Source organism: Cavia porcellus, unplaced genomic scaffold (assembly GCF_034190915.1).
Source record: "Cavia porcellus strain 051 isolate PalLab524CR breed Dunkin Hartley unplaced genomic scaffold, mCavPor4.1 scaffold_15, whole genome shotgun sequence".
Classification (NCBI taxonomy): domain Eukaryota; kingdom Metazoa; phylum Chordata; class Mammalia; order Rodentia; family Caviidae; genus Cavia; species Cavia porcellus.
Window position 1 is genome coordinate 71,499,070 of NW_026947498.1, and position 12,130 is coordinate 71,511,199.

General features: G+C 41.1%; 1 protein-coding gene across 5 annotated transcripts in view; it reads right to left on the reverse strand.

The window, feature by feature from the left end:
- The window catches only part of Slc12a8 (solute carrier family 12 member 8), a 120,692-nt gene that overhangs the window by 85,145 nt on the left and 23,417 nt on the right, over positions 1 to 12,130 (reverse strand). The gene's annotated exons all lie outside the window — the stretch shown is intronic.

The window sequence follows — 12,130 nt, forward strand, 5'->3', positions numbered from 1 at the left end:
TATTTTGGGGGAATGTGTCACTTTTGCCCATGTTCTTCAAATTTATATACTTAGCTTAGACAGTTATTCCAGCCCTTCCAGTGTCCCATAATGACAGGCATTTCTGTCTGTATTGGAAATGGGGAGACAGGGGAGACACGGATACCGACACAGAGTCAGAGAGACAGAGAGGCAGAAACAAAGACAGAGAGAGGCATAGAGACAGGCAAAAAGACAGAGCGAGAGAAATAGACAGAGACAGAGACAGAAAGAGGCAGAGAGACAGGGAGAGAGAGGCCCGTAGTTCCTCTTCAAAATAAATAATAATGACCACATGCAATAATAATGTTCATTTTTATGCATGCCAACCCCATATTGACAGGCCATCCATCTACCCCTGGAGCTGCCATCTCTATGCGGTAATCTATAGAACAGAAGCTGCTTATATGGAGTGAACCAGGCCATCCATGTCACCTTCTTCTTCCGGCCTCTGTCCTGGTTTGTACCCAAAATTCCAGTTACAGGATAACTGGTCTTCAAGATGCCTGAAGAGCTCAGGGGTTAGGAGCGTGGTCTCCAAAGCCAGAGAAGCCGCACCCTGTGTGACTCCAAGAAGTGTTTCCACCTGCACGCTGACTGCCTCACCTGCCAGTGCGAAGGTGAAGCGAGGTGACTTAGGCAAGGTCCCAGAACAGTAGCTGGCTTCTATTAGAGTCATAGAAACAACGACTATGGACACCATCAGCATCGCTTTACTATTATAAGCTACGAAAGAGGAAACAGCAGCCAGCTCTGACGGTCGTAAACTCAGTTAATGCTAAACAGGTGATGGGAAGGCACACTACATTAGGAGTTGCAAACAGAGATCCCTGAAGCCAGAGGTTCACTTTCAGGAAGCAACAGTCCCGAACTAACGCAGCCTCTCAAAGTCGAAGCACCTGCATAGGACATAAGGATGTTTACGGAGTAGGAGAGTAAAAGAGACTTCATATTTGCTCAAAGGAGGAGCTAGAAAGTAATGCATTATGATGAGGAGACAAAGTAAAATAAAAATATCAATTTGTAGCTTCTCAGGGTGGTCTCGCTACTGACAGAACGAAGGAGGCTGGGGATTTAGCTCAGTGGCACAGCACCTGCCTGGCAAGTGTGAGGTCATGAGTTCATTTCCCAGTACAAAAAAAAGGAACTAAGACACAGTAAGAGCTTCCACCTCCACTGGGGGAAGATGAAATAGACATACACTTGAGAGCTGAGAGGGGAGCTCCCTGGCGGGGCACTTGCCTGCTATGCACAAAGCACCGGGTTAAGTCTCCAGGAAAGGAGGGGAAGGAGGAGGAAGTGAGCTTGAGCCACCTCGGCAAGCCTGGAAAGTGAGAAAGAAACCCTCGAGGGAATGAAAGGAGCCAGGTGTGGCTGCGCATGCCTGTACCCCGGTCGGTCCTCCAGGAGGGTGAAGCCGGAGAACCCCACGTTCAAGCCCAGTTTGGGAAACGGAGATTTAGTGAGACGCTGTCTCAAAACTTCAAATTAAACAATTTTAAAACGGGCTGGAGATGAAACACTGGGAAGGCCTTGTGTCACCAGCAAGTGCAGTTCCCAGTACCACAAGCAAAAATAGATAAAGTAATATTAAATTTTAAAAAGAGAGTTCTAAAACTCCAGAGGCACAACCAAACTTGTATTAAGATAAGAAGGGGGAAAAATATACTTCTCAATGTATTTATTAGCTAAAAAAGGAAGTAATATCAAGAGACAAAGTCTTAACAGAAGAAGGCATAAAAAGATCAGCACAAATAAAAAGAGAACAAAAAGTATTTAATGTAGGGAAACGTAAAATTAATGAAATAGCAGAAAAATCACAAGAGAAAGGACGCAGAAACCAAAAGCTGATTCTTTAAGAAAAGACAGATAACCGTGGAGGGCTGACTAAGAAAAAAAGAGGCAATGCAAAACTATAGACTGCGCGGAATGAAAACAGAACACAGCCACTCGCCAGAGAGGGGTGCGGGACAGCCAGCACGGCCGCTGTGGACTGCGGGGCACCGCGGAGCCCACGTAAAGCCACTGCCGTGCCCAGCGGGCACTGGCCTGGACTCTGCACTGACACCTGCACACCATGGGACAGAAGCAGGATGTGTGCCCGCTTTTGTAAAAGCCAGCAGGTCCTTCCACACCCCAACCTGTGCTCCTGTAAGCAGGTGAAAGTCACCACCTGGCTGTTTGCAGCGGCCCCCTCCCGCTGCGAAGGCAACCGGCTCTGCCTACACCATCTTCAGTGTGTCACCTGTCACCTGCCTATGATGAGTAGCATGTTGTAGCTTTAAGAGTCGAATTAAGAAAAAAACACATTAGAAGTACCACTTCGTGTATGCAAATCTACTTGGGAACTATAGTTCTCTGACAGCAGCCCACTTGGGACTTCTCTGAGCTTGCGCCCCCGACCTGAACACTACCCGTCTTTGGAAGGCGTTCCTGCCGATTTGCTTCATGTGTAAGCATCTCCAGCATTTATTACATTTTATAGACATCTTCATTTACTTCTGAAGTTTATGGTCACAAGCCATCATTTTTCTGTACCATGGTCTACAGAGAAATGTACCCCCAGCCACACATGGCTGGCATTGCCTGTTATTTTCAAGAGTGAAGGCGGGCTGTTTTCAGAATGGACACCTTCACTCCAAGGTACAGTGTCTGGCTTTGTTTTTTTTCCAGTATCCGTTTTGAAAATCTTACATAGTCACAGCATAAACTTCCAGAATGAAAACTTCAGGCCTCTATTAGATCTACAGAAGCATCTAACGTTCCACTGTTTTTGTAACAGAGTCCAGTATAGAGCATATCAGTGCCGTTGTGAAGGCTTCTAGACATCTTAGTGCAGGCCGAAGCTGGAGAGCAAATCCCTCAAGCCCACACAGGTGAATGGAGCGGAGAGCCCCTGTTTCCTCTCCTAGCCAGGGAGTCGAGCTTCAGCACTGAGCCACATCCCCAGCCTTTGCTTTGTTTTACTTTGAGACATGGTCTCACTAAGTCATTAAACTGCCCCAGTGAGGCTCAACTTGTGATCATCCTGCCCAGCCTCCCGGAGTGCCGGAACTCCAGGCCTGTCCCACCACCCCAGCTCTATTCCATTTCATGTTATACATGGCCTTACTGTATACTCCAGGTTAGCCTTGGGCTCATGGTCCTTCTGCCTTGCCCCAGGTGTCCATCACCAAGCCTGGATAAGTTTGGGTGATGTGTGGCAGGGGTTGGCAAACTGTCACGCTCTGGCCAAATCCTGCTTGCCGCCTGTTTTAGTAGATAATTATTGGGCTATAGCTGTGTTCATTTTTTCCATATTGTCTACGACTTATTTTATACTATAATGACAGAGTTAAATAGCTGTGACAAAGATGTATGACTCAGAAACCTCCAAATATTCACTCTTTAGCCCTTCTCAGAAATTTTGCAAACCCTACTTGGAGGCAAAACCCAGCCAGCTGTTTAGCCTAAACATTAGAATCACATGAGTGCATACATGGCCTGGGATGAGGAGGTAGCAGGGCTGATACGGGCCACCAGGGAACCTCAGAAACAACCACATCCTGGAAGAGGAAAGAACTCCAATCAGTAGCTTAAACCGCCATCCTTAGGGATTGGAAAAAGAAGAGCAAACTAAACTCAAAGAAAGCAGAAAGGAAGGAAATAATGAAATCAGAGCAAAAATAAACGACACAGAAACCAAAATAACAACAGAAAAATATTTTTAAAAATAAAAATAGTGATAAATAAAAATAAAAACTGATCCAGGAAAAAACAGAAAAATTGGGCTCACTGGCACCTGCCTATAATCCCAGCTCCTCAGGAGCCTGAGGCAGGAGGATGGCAAGTTTGAGGTCCACCTGGACAGCTCCACAACAGCTGGTCTCCTAAAAGAAATTTTTTAAAGTACTGGGAGTGTAGATCAATGGTAGAGTGCTTGCTTAGCCCTGTGCACAGTCTGGGTTCAATTTCCAGGACTTAGAGAAAAGGAGAAAGAGAAAGACAAAGAAAGAGAAAAGGAAGAAGAGGGGAAAGGAGAGAGGGATGGAGAGGAGGGATTCAAATTACTCACACAGGGGATGAAAAGGTAGATACAAAAAGAAAGAGGATTATAAGGTAATCTATAAATAATTAATACACTAGTTCACCAAATAGCCTAGATAAAATGGACAAATTCCCAGAAAGACACAAACTACCAAAAGTGACTCCAGAAGAAATAAGGAATTTGAATGTGCTATATGAAATTGAATTAGTAACCAGGGGACCTGAGAGTTGGCCCCAACCAACTCCATCCACTCTTGTAAATTCCACCTGCCACCTATGAACTGGCTCTGCCCTCGTTTCCCTTCAGTATAGGGACAGCAGAAGTGCCAACCAAATGACCAACCTGATCGTGAACTTGGCCAATGTTTAGGGAGAGAAGGTAAGCCCAAATGTCAGCATATCCGTGGAGGAATTACAGACTATACACCAAGAAAAGCCCACAGCTGTTGTAAACTACGAAGATGGCGTGCTTACACTCAACAGAGACCAGTGGTCTAACTGTCCTCCCCACCTGCTAACACGAGCTGGACACATCGCAGCCTAGACACGTGCCACAGTGTGCGGGGTACAGATGGAGGGGCTCCCACAAAGGGAGAGCGCTCACATACACACGGGTCCTAAAGCTAAGCGGCAGACGTCACGGCTTGCTGGATTCCAACCAAGACTGCAGATCCTGGAAAGAAACTCCTCATTCAAGAACATAGAGGAGTGGTTTTTTCTTTCATTCTCTTTTCTGTTTTTTTTTTTTTTTTAATTTGGGATCCTTCTATCTCTCTCTTCTCCTTTTAACTTTCTTTCCTTTTTATTTTTCTTATTTTCCTCTTTTCTCTTTATTCTTTTTCTTTTCTGTTACTCTTAGTTAACACTAAGGAATCCTTGATCTTGGCATTTTAACCTCCTTCTCATCTTCCATTCATTAATACTTCAAAGTTTACTTTTGTATTCTCTAGTTTCCCACCCCCTTTAACTAGTTTAACCATTGAATTTTAAAAAATTATTTTTTATTTTAAAGATAGTAGAATCCAACAAAATAAAACAGAACAGAACTAAGTCAATCAAGACAATGCAGCAAAACTGGCACAGAACTTCAGAGCAGGATACCAGGAAAACAACAATAGCTACCATAGTGTACCTTGTTATCTTCACAATAGCTGTCCATTTCACCACGTATAGTAAAATCAAAACAGAATAAAATTAGTCAAAACACAATTCTGAATAAGGCAAAACAATTAATTAGAACAAAGCAAAACAGCTAGAATAATATTGGACTTCAAAGATAAGATAAAGGGGCCGGGGGTTTAGCTCAATGGCACAGTGCCTGCCTGGCAAATGCGAGGTCATGAGTTCAATCACCAGTACCCCCAACCAAACAAACAAAAACCCAAAGATAAGATAAAAAGAAGTCTCCCATATTTTCTATATTGCATGCTGTCATCCTCCTAAGAGATGCTCAGACTGCCGGCCACAGTCCTGCAAAATCAACCAAACAATGCAAGAATGTAGTTACTTTATGTACCCTAGTCGCTACCAACTCAGCCTGTCCTCTGAACCAGCCAGTGGCTTGGGGAGGGGTGGGCGGATGGAACAAGGTGTTTGCTTCCCAGTCCGTATACCAGTAGGCTCACAGGAGGAGCTAGCTGATTATTTTGAAACCAGGCAGCTTGTGCGGCTTACCAGAAAGGCTGGCTAGTTGATTCTTTGGTGGCTCCTCCCAGTCCCAGGATAACCAGTAAATTTTATACATCTTTAGATAGATGACTTTGCTATTACTGTTGAATAATATTCTTTTGTTAGTGGAGACATAGTTGTTACATTTAGTAGATATTTACTGGATGTCAATATTTGGTTTGTGTTAGTGTTTATATTATAATCATAGATCACTTTTCTATGGTTAAGGGTGGTACATTACTAGTTCTTAGGGTGTGACATATTGGTTATTGTTAGTGTTTGGTGACATTATTGTTGGTGGTTCTGCTGCTATTGTCAAAGTGGCATAGCTGTTGCTATTACTTGGTTTTCTCTCTACGGCTTTGTGTCATTAACAATACTGTGGCCCAGCCCCAGAGAACTGGGTGCTGGGCCAAATACACTACAACCTCCTGTCCTAAATAAACAGATGAGTCTGGATCTTGGGAGTGAGGCGAAGACCTAAGTTAGCCATGCCCAGAGTGCATCAGTGAAAAGCAGTCACTAACTGAAGAGGCCTCTATACTAGCAATAAAGCCTTCCACTGTAATCAACCCACAAATCTGAACCCAAAACAAAATAAAACAAACAAACAAAAAATGAAAACATGAAAAGACAGTGTAACAAAATGTTTCCCAAAACCCCAACTCCCTCAAAGCTAATCCATGGGGCACTGAGTGGCAGGAAATCAAAAGCCACACAGCTGAATTATTCAAAAGAGTAACAGAGGCAATAAAAACAGATTAATAAGGTACATACATGGAAGCTCAAAAAAGTTATACCTAAATAGATAATGGATCTCAAAAACAAAATGATCAGCAAGTTTACAGAAGACAAAAAGCTAACTGAGCTAAACAAAATGATACAAAACATGAATGGTCCATTTAGCCAGGAATTAGAGTCCATGAAAGGTGCCAAACAGATATTCAAGAGATTAAAAACTCTATTGAAAGCATATGCAGCAGAATCAGCGTGAAGTCAGAGTGTCAGAACTAGATGATAAGGTCAATTATTCTAAGATACCATAAAAACAAGCAAACACGAAGCCAGCAGCTGCTAGATGATGCAAAGAAGACTAATCTAAGATTAATTGCAGTTAGTGAAAAGAAGAGAGTACAAATGGCATGAAAAAAAACCTATTTACAGAAATAACAGCAGAAAACCTTCCAAATATGGGGAAACAGTTTAACACATAACTGAGACAAAACCCCAAAAGCCATGATGCAAAAAGAACCTCTCCACAGTATGTTATAGTCAAAATCCCAGCAAACCAACAGAAGGAAAAAAAAAAACCAAACCCCTTAAAAGCTAGGGGAGAAAAGCAATGAATCATGACAAAGGAAAACTCATCAGAATCACAGCAGACTTCTCAATACAAACCTCAAAGGCCAAAACAGCTTGGAGTGAAGTATTTCAAGCCCTAAAAGAAAACAACTCTCAACCGAGAGAGAGGATTTCCTAAAGAAATTCATGACCACTAAACCAGCGCTCCAAAAAATTCTCAAGAATATCCTAAAAAAAGAGACAATGAAGCCAACAATGGCAAAATGTCAGATAGGATGAATATAGTGCACAGGGGGAGCAGTTAGGGAAAAGAGGGGTAAAAAGGAAATTGGCAACAGAAAAATAACAATGATGGGAATAAATCAATACCTTTCATTAATAACTCTCAGTGCGAATAGTCTCAACCCCCCAATCAAATATATAGACTGGCCAAATAATGGGTCAAAAATAAAATCAAAATGTATGCTGTATACAAGAAACACATTTAACCTGAAAAGAGATTCATAAACTAAAAATCAAAGGATAGAAAATAATATTCCATGCAAGAGAAGCTCAACAACAAGCAGAAGTAGCTATCCTATTTTTCAGACAACTGAGCTTCAAGACAAAGCTGATTAGAAATGGCAAAGAAAGTCACTACACATTGGTCAAAGGAACAATCCAACGGGAAGAGATAACAATTATAAATATGTATGAACTGAATATCCATGCACCCAACCATAAAACAAATGCTACAGCCCATAAAAGATCAGATAAACATCAACACAACTGCAGTGGAGAAGGTCAATACCTCACTGTCACAGATCAATTAAATGGAGAAAAAAACCAATAAAGGAACATCAGAGTCGAACCAAACCTTTGAACAAATGGACTTCATAGACAGTGTTCCACCAGACAACAGAATACACATTCTTCTCAGTAGTACGTGGGAGTTTCTCCAAAACAGAACACATATTAGCAAATAAAACATGCTTAAGTAAATGTAAGAGAATTGAAATTATTCCATGCATATTATCAGATCAGAGTGCAACGAAACTAAAATCACTGACAAAATGAGCCATAGAAATCATGCAAACACACAAAAATTGAAAAATAGTGTTAAATAATCAATTGTCACGCAAAAAATCAAGGAAGACATTAAATAGGCCCTAGAATAAAAAAACATATTGCCAACCTAACATACCAGGACTTACGAGACACAACCAAAGCAGTCCTAAGTGAATGTCTACATCAGGAAAAGTGAGTGGCCTCAAATAAATAACCTACTGATGCACCTCAAGATCCTAGAAAACAGTACTAATTCCATCCAAAGATAGCTGGTACTAAGAAGAGAATTATAATGATCAGAGCAAAAGTTAATGAGATTGAGAAACAGTACAAAAAAATCAATGCTCAGGGATGTAGCTCAGCAGTGCAGTGCCTGCCTAGCAAGCATGAGGCCCTGAGTTTGATCCCTGATTTAAAAACACAAAACAAACAAACAAACGAAAAAACACAGAAAGAATTGATGAATTGAAGAGCTGCTTCTTTGAAAGAATAACAAAATAGACAAACCCTCAGCAAATCTTACCAAAGCCCCAAACCGATGCAACCAGAAATGAGAAAAATGAAATCACTGCTGAAATATAGAGCATATTAGCAACTACCTAAAAAACCTGTACTCTAATAAATTTGAGAATTCAGAAGAAATGAAAAGATTCCTAGATACATATGAATTACCCAGATTGAACTAAGAAGGTATTAAAATCGTGAATATAATATAATCGCAATGATACTGAAGCGTGATAAATATCCTACCAACTCAGAAGAGTCCAGCACCCACAGATTCACAGTTGAATTCTAAAGGAACCTCAGGAAAGGTCCTGTTCCTCACGATCTTTAATGGAAAGGCACTGCCAGTCATTCCTGGAAGCCAGCATTGCCCTCATTCCAAAATGAGACAAGGGTCCAACCCAAAAAGAACTCCAGGCTGGGGGTGGTGGCCCACGCCTGCAATCTCAGCACTCGGGAGGCGGAAGGATTGCTTTGAATTCGAGGCCAGCATGTGCTATACAGTGAATTCAAGGGCAGCCTGAACTGCATGGTGAAACTCCAAAGCCCCAAACCAATGCCATCAGAAATAAAAAAAATGAAATAAAAGAGATAAAAAGAGAGACAGACAGACAGAAATACAGGCCGATGTATTTAAATTTTTTTTTATTACCAGGGATTGAACTCATGACCTCACACTTGTGAGGCAAGTACTTATGCTGCTGAGCTAAATCCTCAGCCCTCGGGCTGATGTATTTAATGAATCATAAATCCACAATAAGATACTGGCAAGCAAAATGTAACAAATCATAAAAAAATCATACATAAGCACCAAGTAGACTTCATCCCAGGAATGGGTCAACACACACAAATCAATAAACATAATACACTGCATAACAGAAGCAGCACAAAATCAAGTGATCATTTCCACAGACGCAGGAAAAACCTGTGACAAAATCCAGCGTCCTTTAGGATAAAAAGCCGGAAGCAAATATTACAGAAGGGCCATATCTCAATCTGATAAAAGCTACTTCTGACAAACCTACTATATTTTCCCTGTATTAAATGGGGGAAACCTGGAGAGCTTTCCCTTTAACATAAAGAATAAGATAAAGATATCCACTTTCACTGCTCCTGTTCAGTAGAATACTTGAAACATTAGCCAGAGCAATCAGGCAGGTTAAAGAAATAGAAGTGACTGTACAGGAGAGGAAGAAATCAAATCAACATTATTACTACATGAATAATCCTTTACATAGAGGGCCTCAAAAAATTCCACTAAAAGGATCCCAGAATTAATAACCAAATTTAGCAATGTAGCAGGTTATATAAGCAATACACAAAAATCAGTGGCATTCCTCTACTTCAATAATAAACTCACTGAAAAATAAATTAAGGAAATAATATCATGTACAATAACACCAAGAAAAATTACATACTTAGGAATTAACCCAACTGAGGAAGTGAAAGAACTCTACAATGAAAATCACAGTACTCTCAAAGAGTAGATCCAGGGGACATAGAAGATGGGAGGACATCCCTTGTTCCTGGACAGGCAGAACCAATACAGCCAAAACTGTATAGTCAAAATGCCATACTTCCAAAATTAATATACAGGTTTAGTGGAATCTCAATCAAAAGCCAATAGTATTTCTCACAGAACTAGGAAAAACAATCCTAAAATTCATATGGAACTGGAAGAGACCAGAATAGCAAAAGCAATTCTGGGTAACAAGACTAAGACAAGAGGCACTTAAACTGGACTTTAATCATATTAGAAGGCTACAGTGATTAAAAAAAAATAGCATGGTACTGGCACAAAAATAGACGTGTAGCCAATGGAACAGAAAAGAGAGTGCAGAAATAACACAGGCTTTCTCATCTGTGACAAAGAGTTCAAAAACATAATCTGGAGGGACACAGCATCTCTAAGAAATGATGCTGTTAAAACTGGCCATCCACATGCAGAAGACCGACTCTAGATCCACACTTCCCAACATGCACTAAATTAAAATTCAAATGAACCCTAATGTTAAAACTGAAACACTTAATCTGTTGGAACACAAAACAGGTAAAATTCTTAAAGACATAGGGCATGGGCCAGGACTCTGTAAACAGAACACAAGAAATAGCATCAAGAGTCTACAAATGGGGTTATATTAACTTAAAAAGCTTCTCCACAAGGAAACAATCAACAGAGCAAACAGACAACCTACAGAATGGGAGAATATTTTTGACAGCTATTCTTCAGATAGAAGATTAATATCTAAAATATGTAAGAAACTAAAAAATAAAATGGTCAGACCCCACTCCCCAAAACTAAAAGACCAAGTCAAAAAGTGGGAAACTGAAATGAACAGACTCTTCTCAGCAGTACAGAGGACCAATAAATACATGAAAAAATGCAAATTAGAACAAGCCTGGGGTTCCATCTTATTCCAGAGAGAACGGCCATCCTCAAAAAAACCAAACAACAAAAATGCTGGTGAAGCTGTGTTGGGAAAGGAAAGTTCTCCACTGTTGAGGGAAGGTAGACTAACACCACCACTGCAGAAATCAGTGTGGAGACTCCTCAAAACCTGAAACAAGAAACTCCGCTCAGTCCAGCTAGCCCCTTCTCAGGTGTCTGCACACGACCAGCTCCACCACGTATGTAATCATTGTGCACTGCAAACTGGTAGTAGTAAAAAATAAAAATCAAGAAAAAGAGAATTAGTTATCAAAACTTTTTGCAAAGAAAAGCCCAGAACCAGACAGCTTCATTGCTGAAATCTACCGAATACTGAAAAAAATCAGCCCTCCAATTCTTTTTTTTTTTTTTTTTTTAATCGGTACCGGGGATCGAACTCAAGACTGTGTTCTTGCAAGGCAGGCGCTTATGCAGCTCAGCTAAATCCCCAGCCCAACCCTCCAATTCTTGACAGAGTCTTCCAAAAGCTAGGGGAAAAAAAACCTCCAAACGCCCTCTGTGAAACCAGTATTACCCGGACACAAAAACTAGACAAAAACATCACAAGTGTCCATGAGCAAACCCTCAGGGCAGCAGGGTACCCATCCATGTGTCACATCCTCTGCAACCATGTGTCACACCTGAGCACCCCTGCTGGACAGGATGTGTTCCAGATGGATTTGGAGTTTGGAACATTTGCATAGACTCTGTGAGCTGAGCATCTAACATGAAAATCTGAAACTTCTGAGTACAGTTCAACACAATACTTGAAATGTTTTACAAGTTGGAGTGTTTTCTTTTTCAGATTTCCATTCCAGGGATGTTCAAGCTATATCATGCTAAAAGATCGTTCTCAGGTAAAGGCAAATGATTGGCAATCTATCCACTTTTGTAGCATCTATCTTAGGCACACACACACACACACACACACACACACACACACACACACGTGTGCTTTGTGCTATGAAAGAATCAGATATATTTGTACTAAAATCCCCCAGCTGTGCTGTCTAAATATGAAAGCCACAAATCCGGCACTTTCTTTAAGGAGATTCTCATACTCTGTAGACAAATTCTTTTTGTAAATAGTTTTTCAGCCACTTGCCACACTTTATGGGATCATAAATGCTCCTTCAG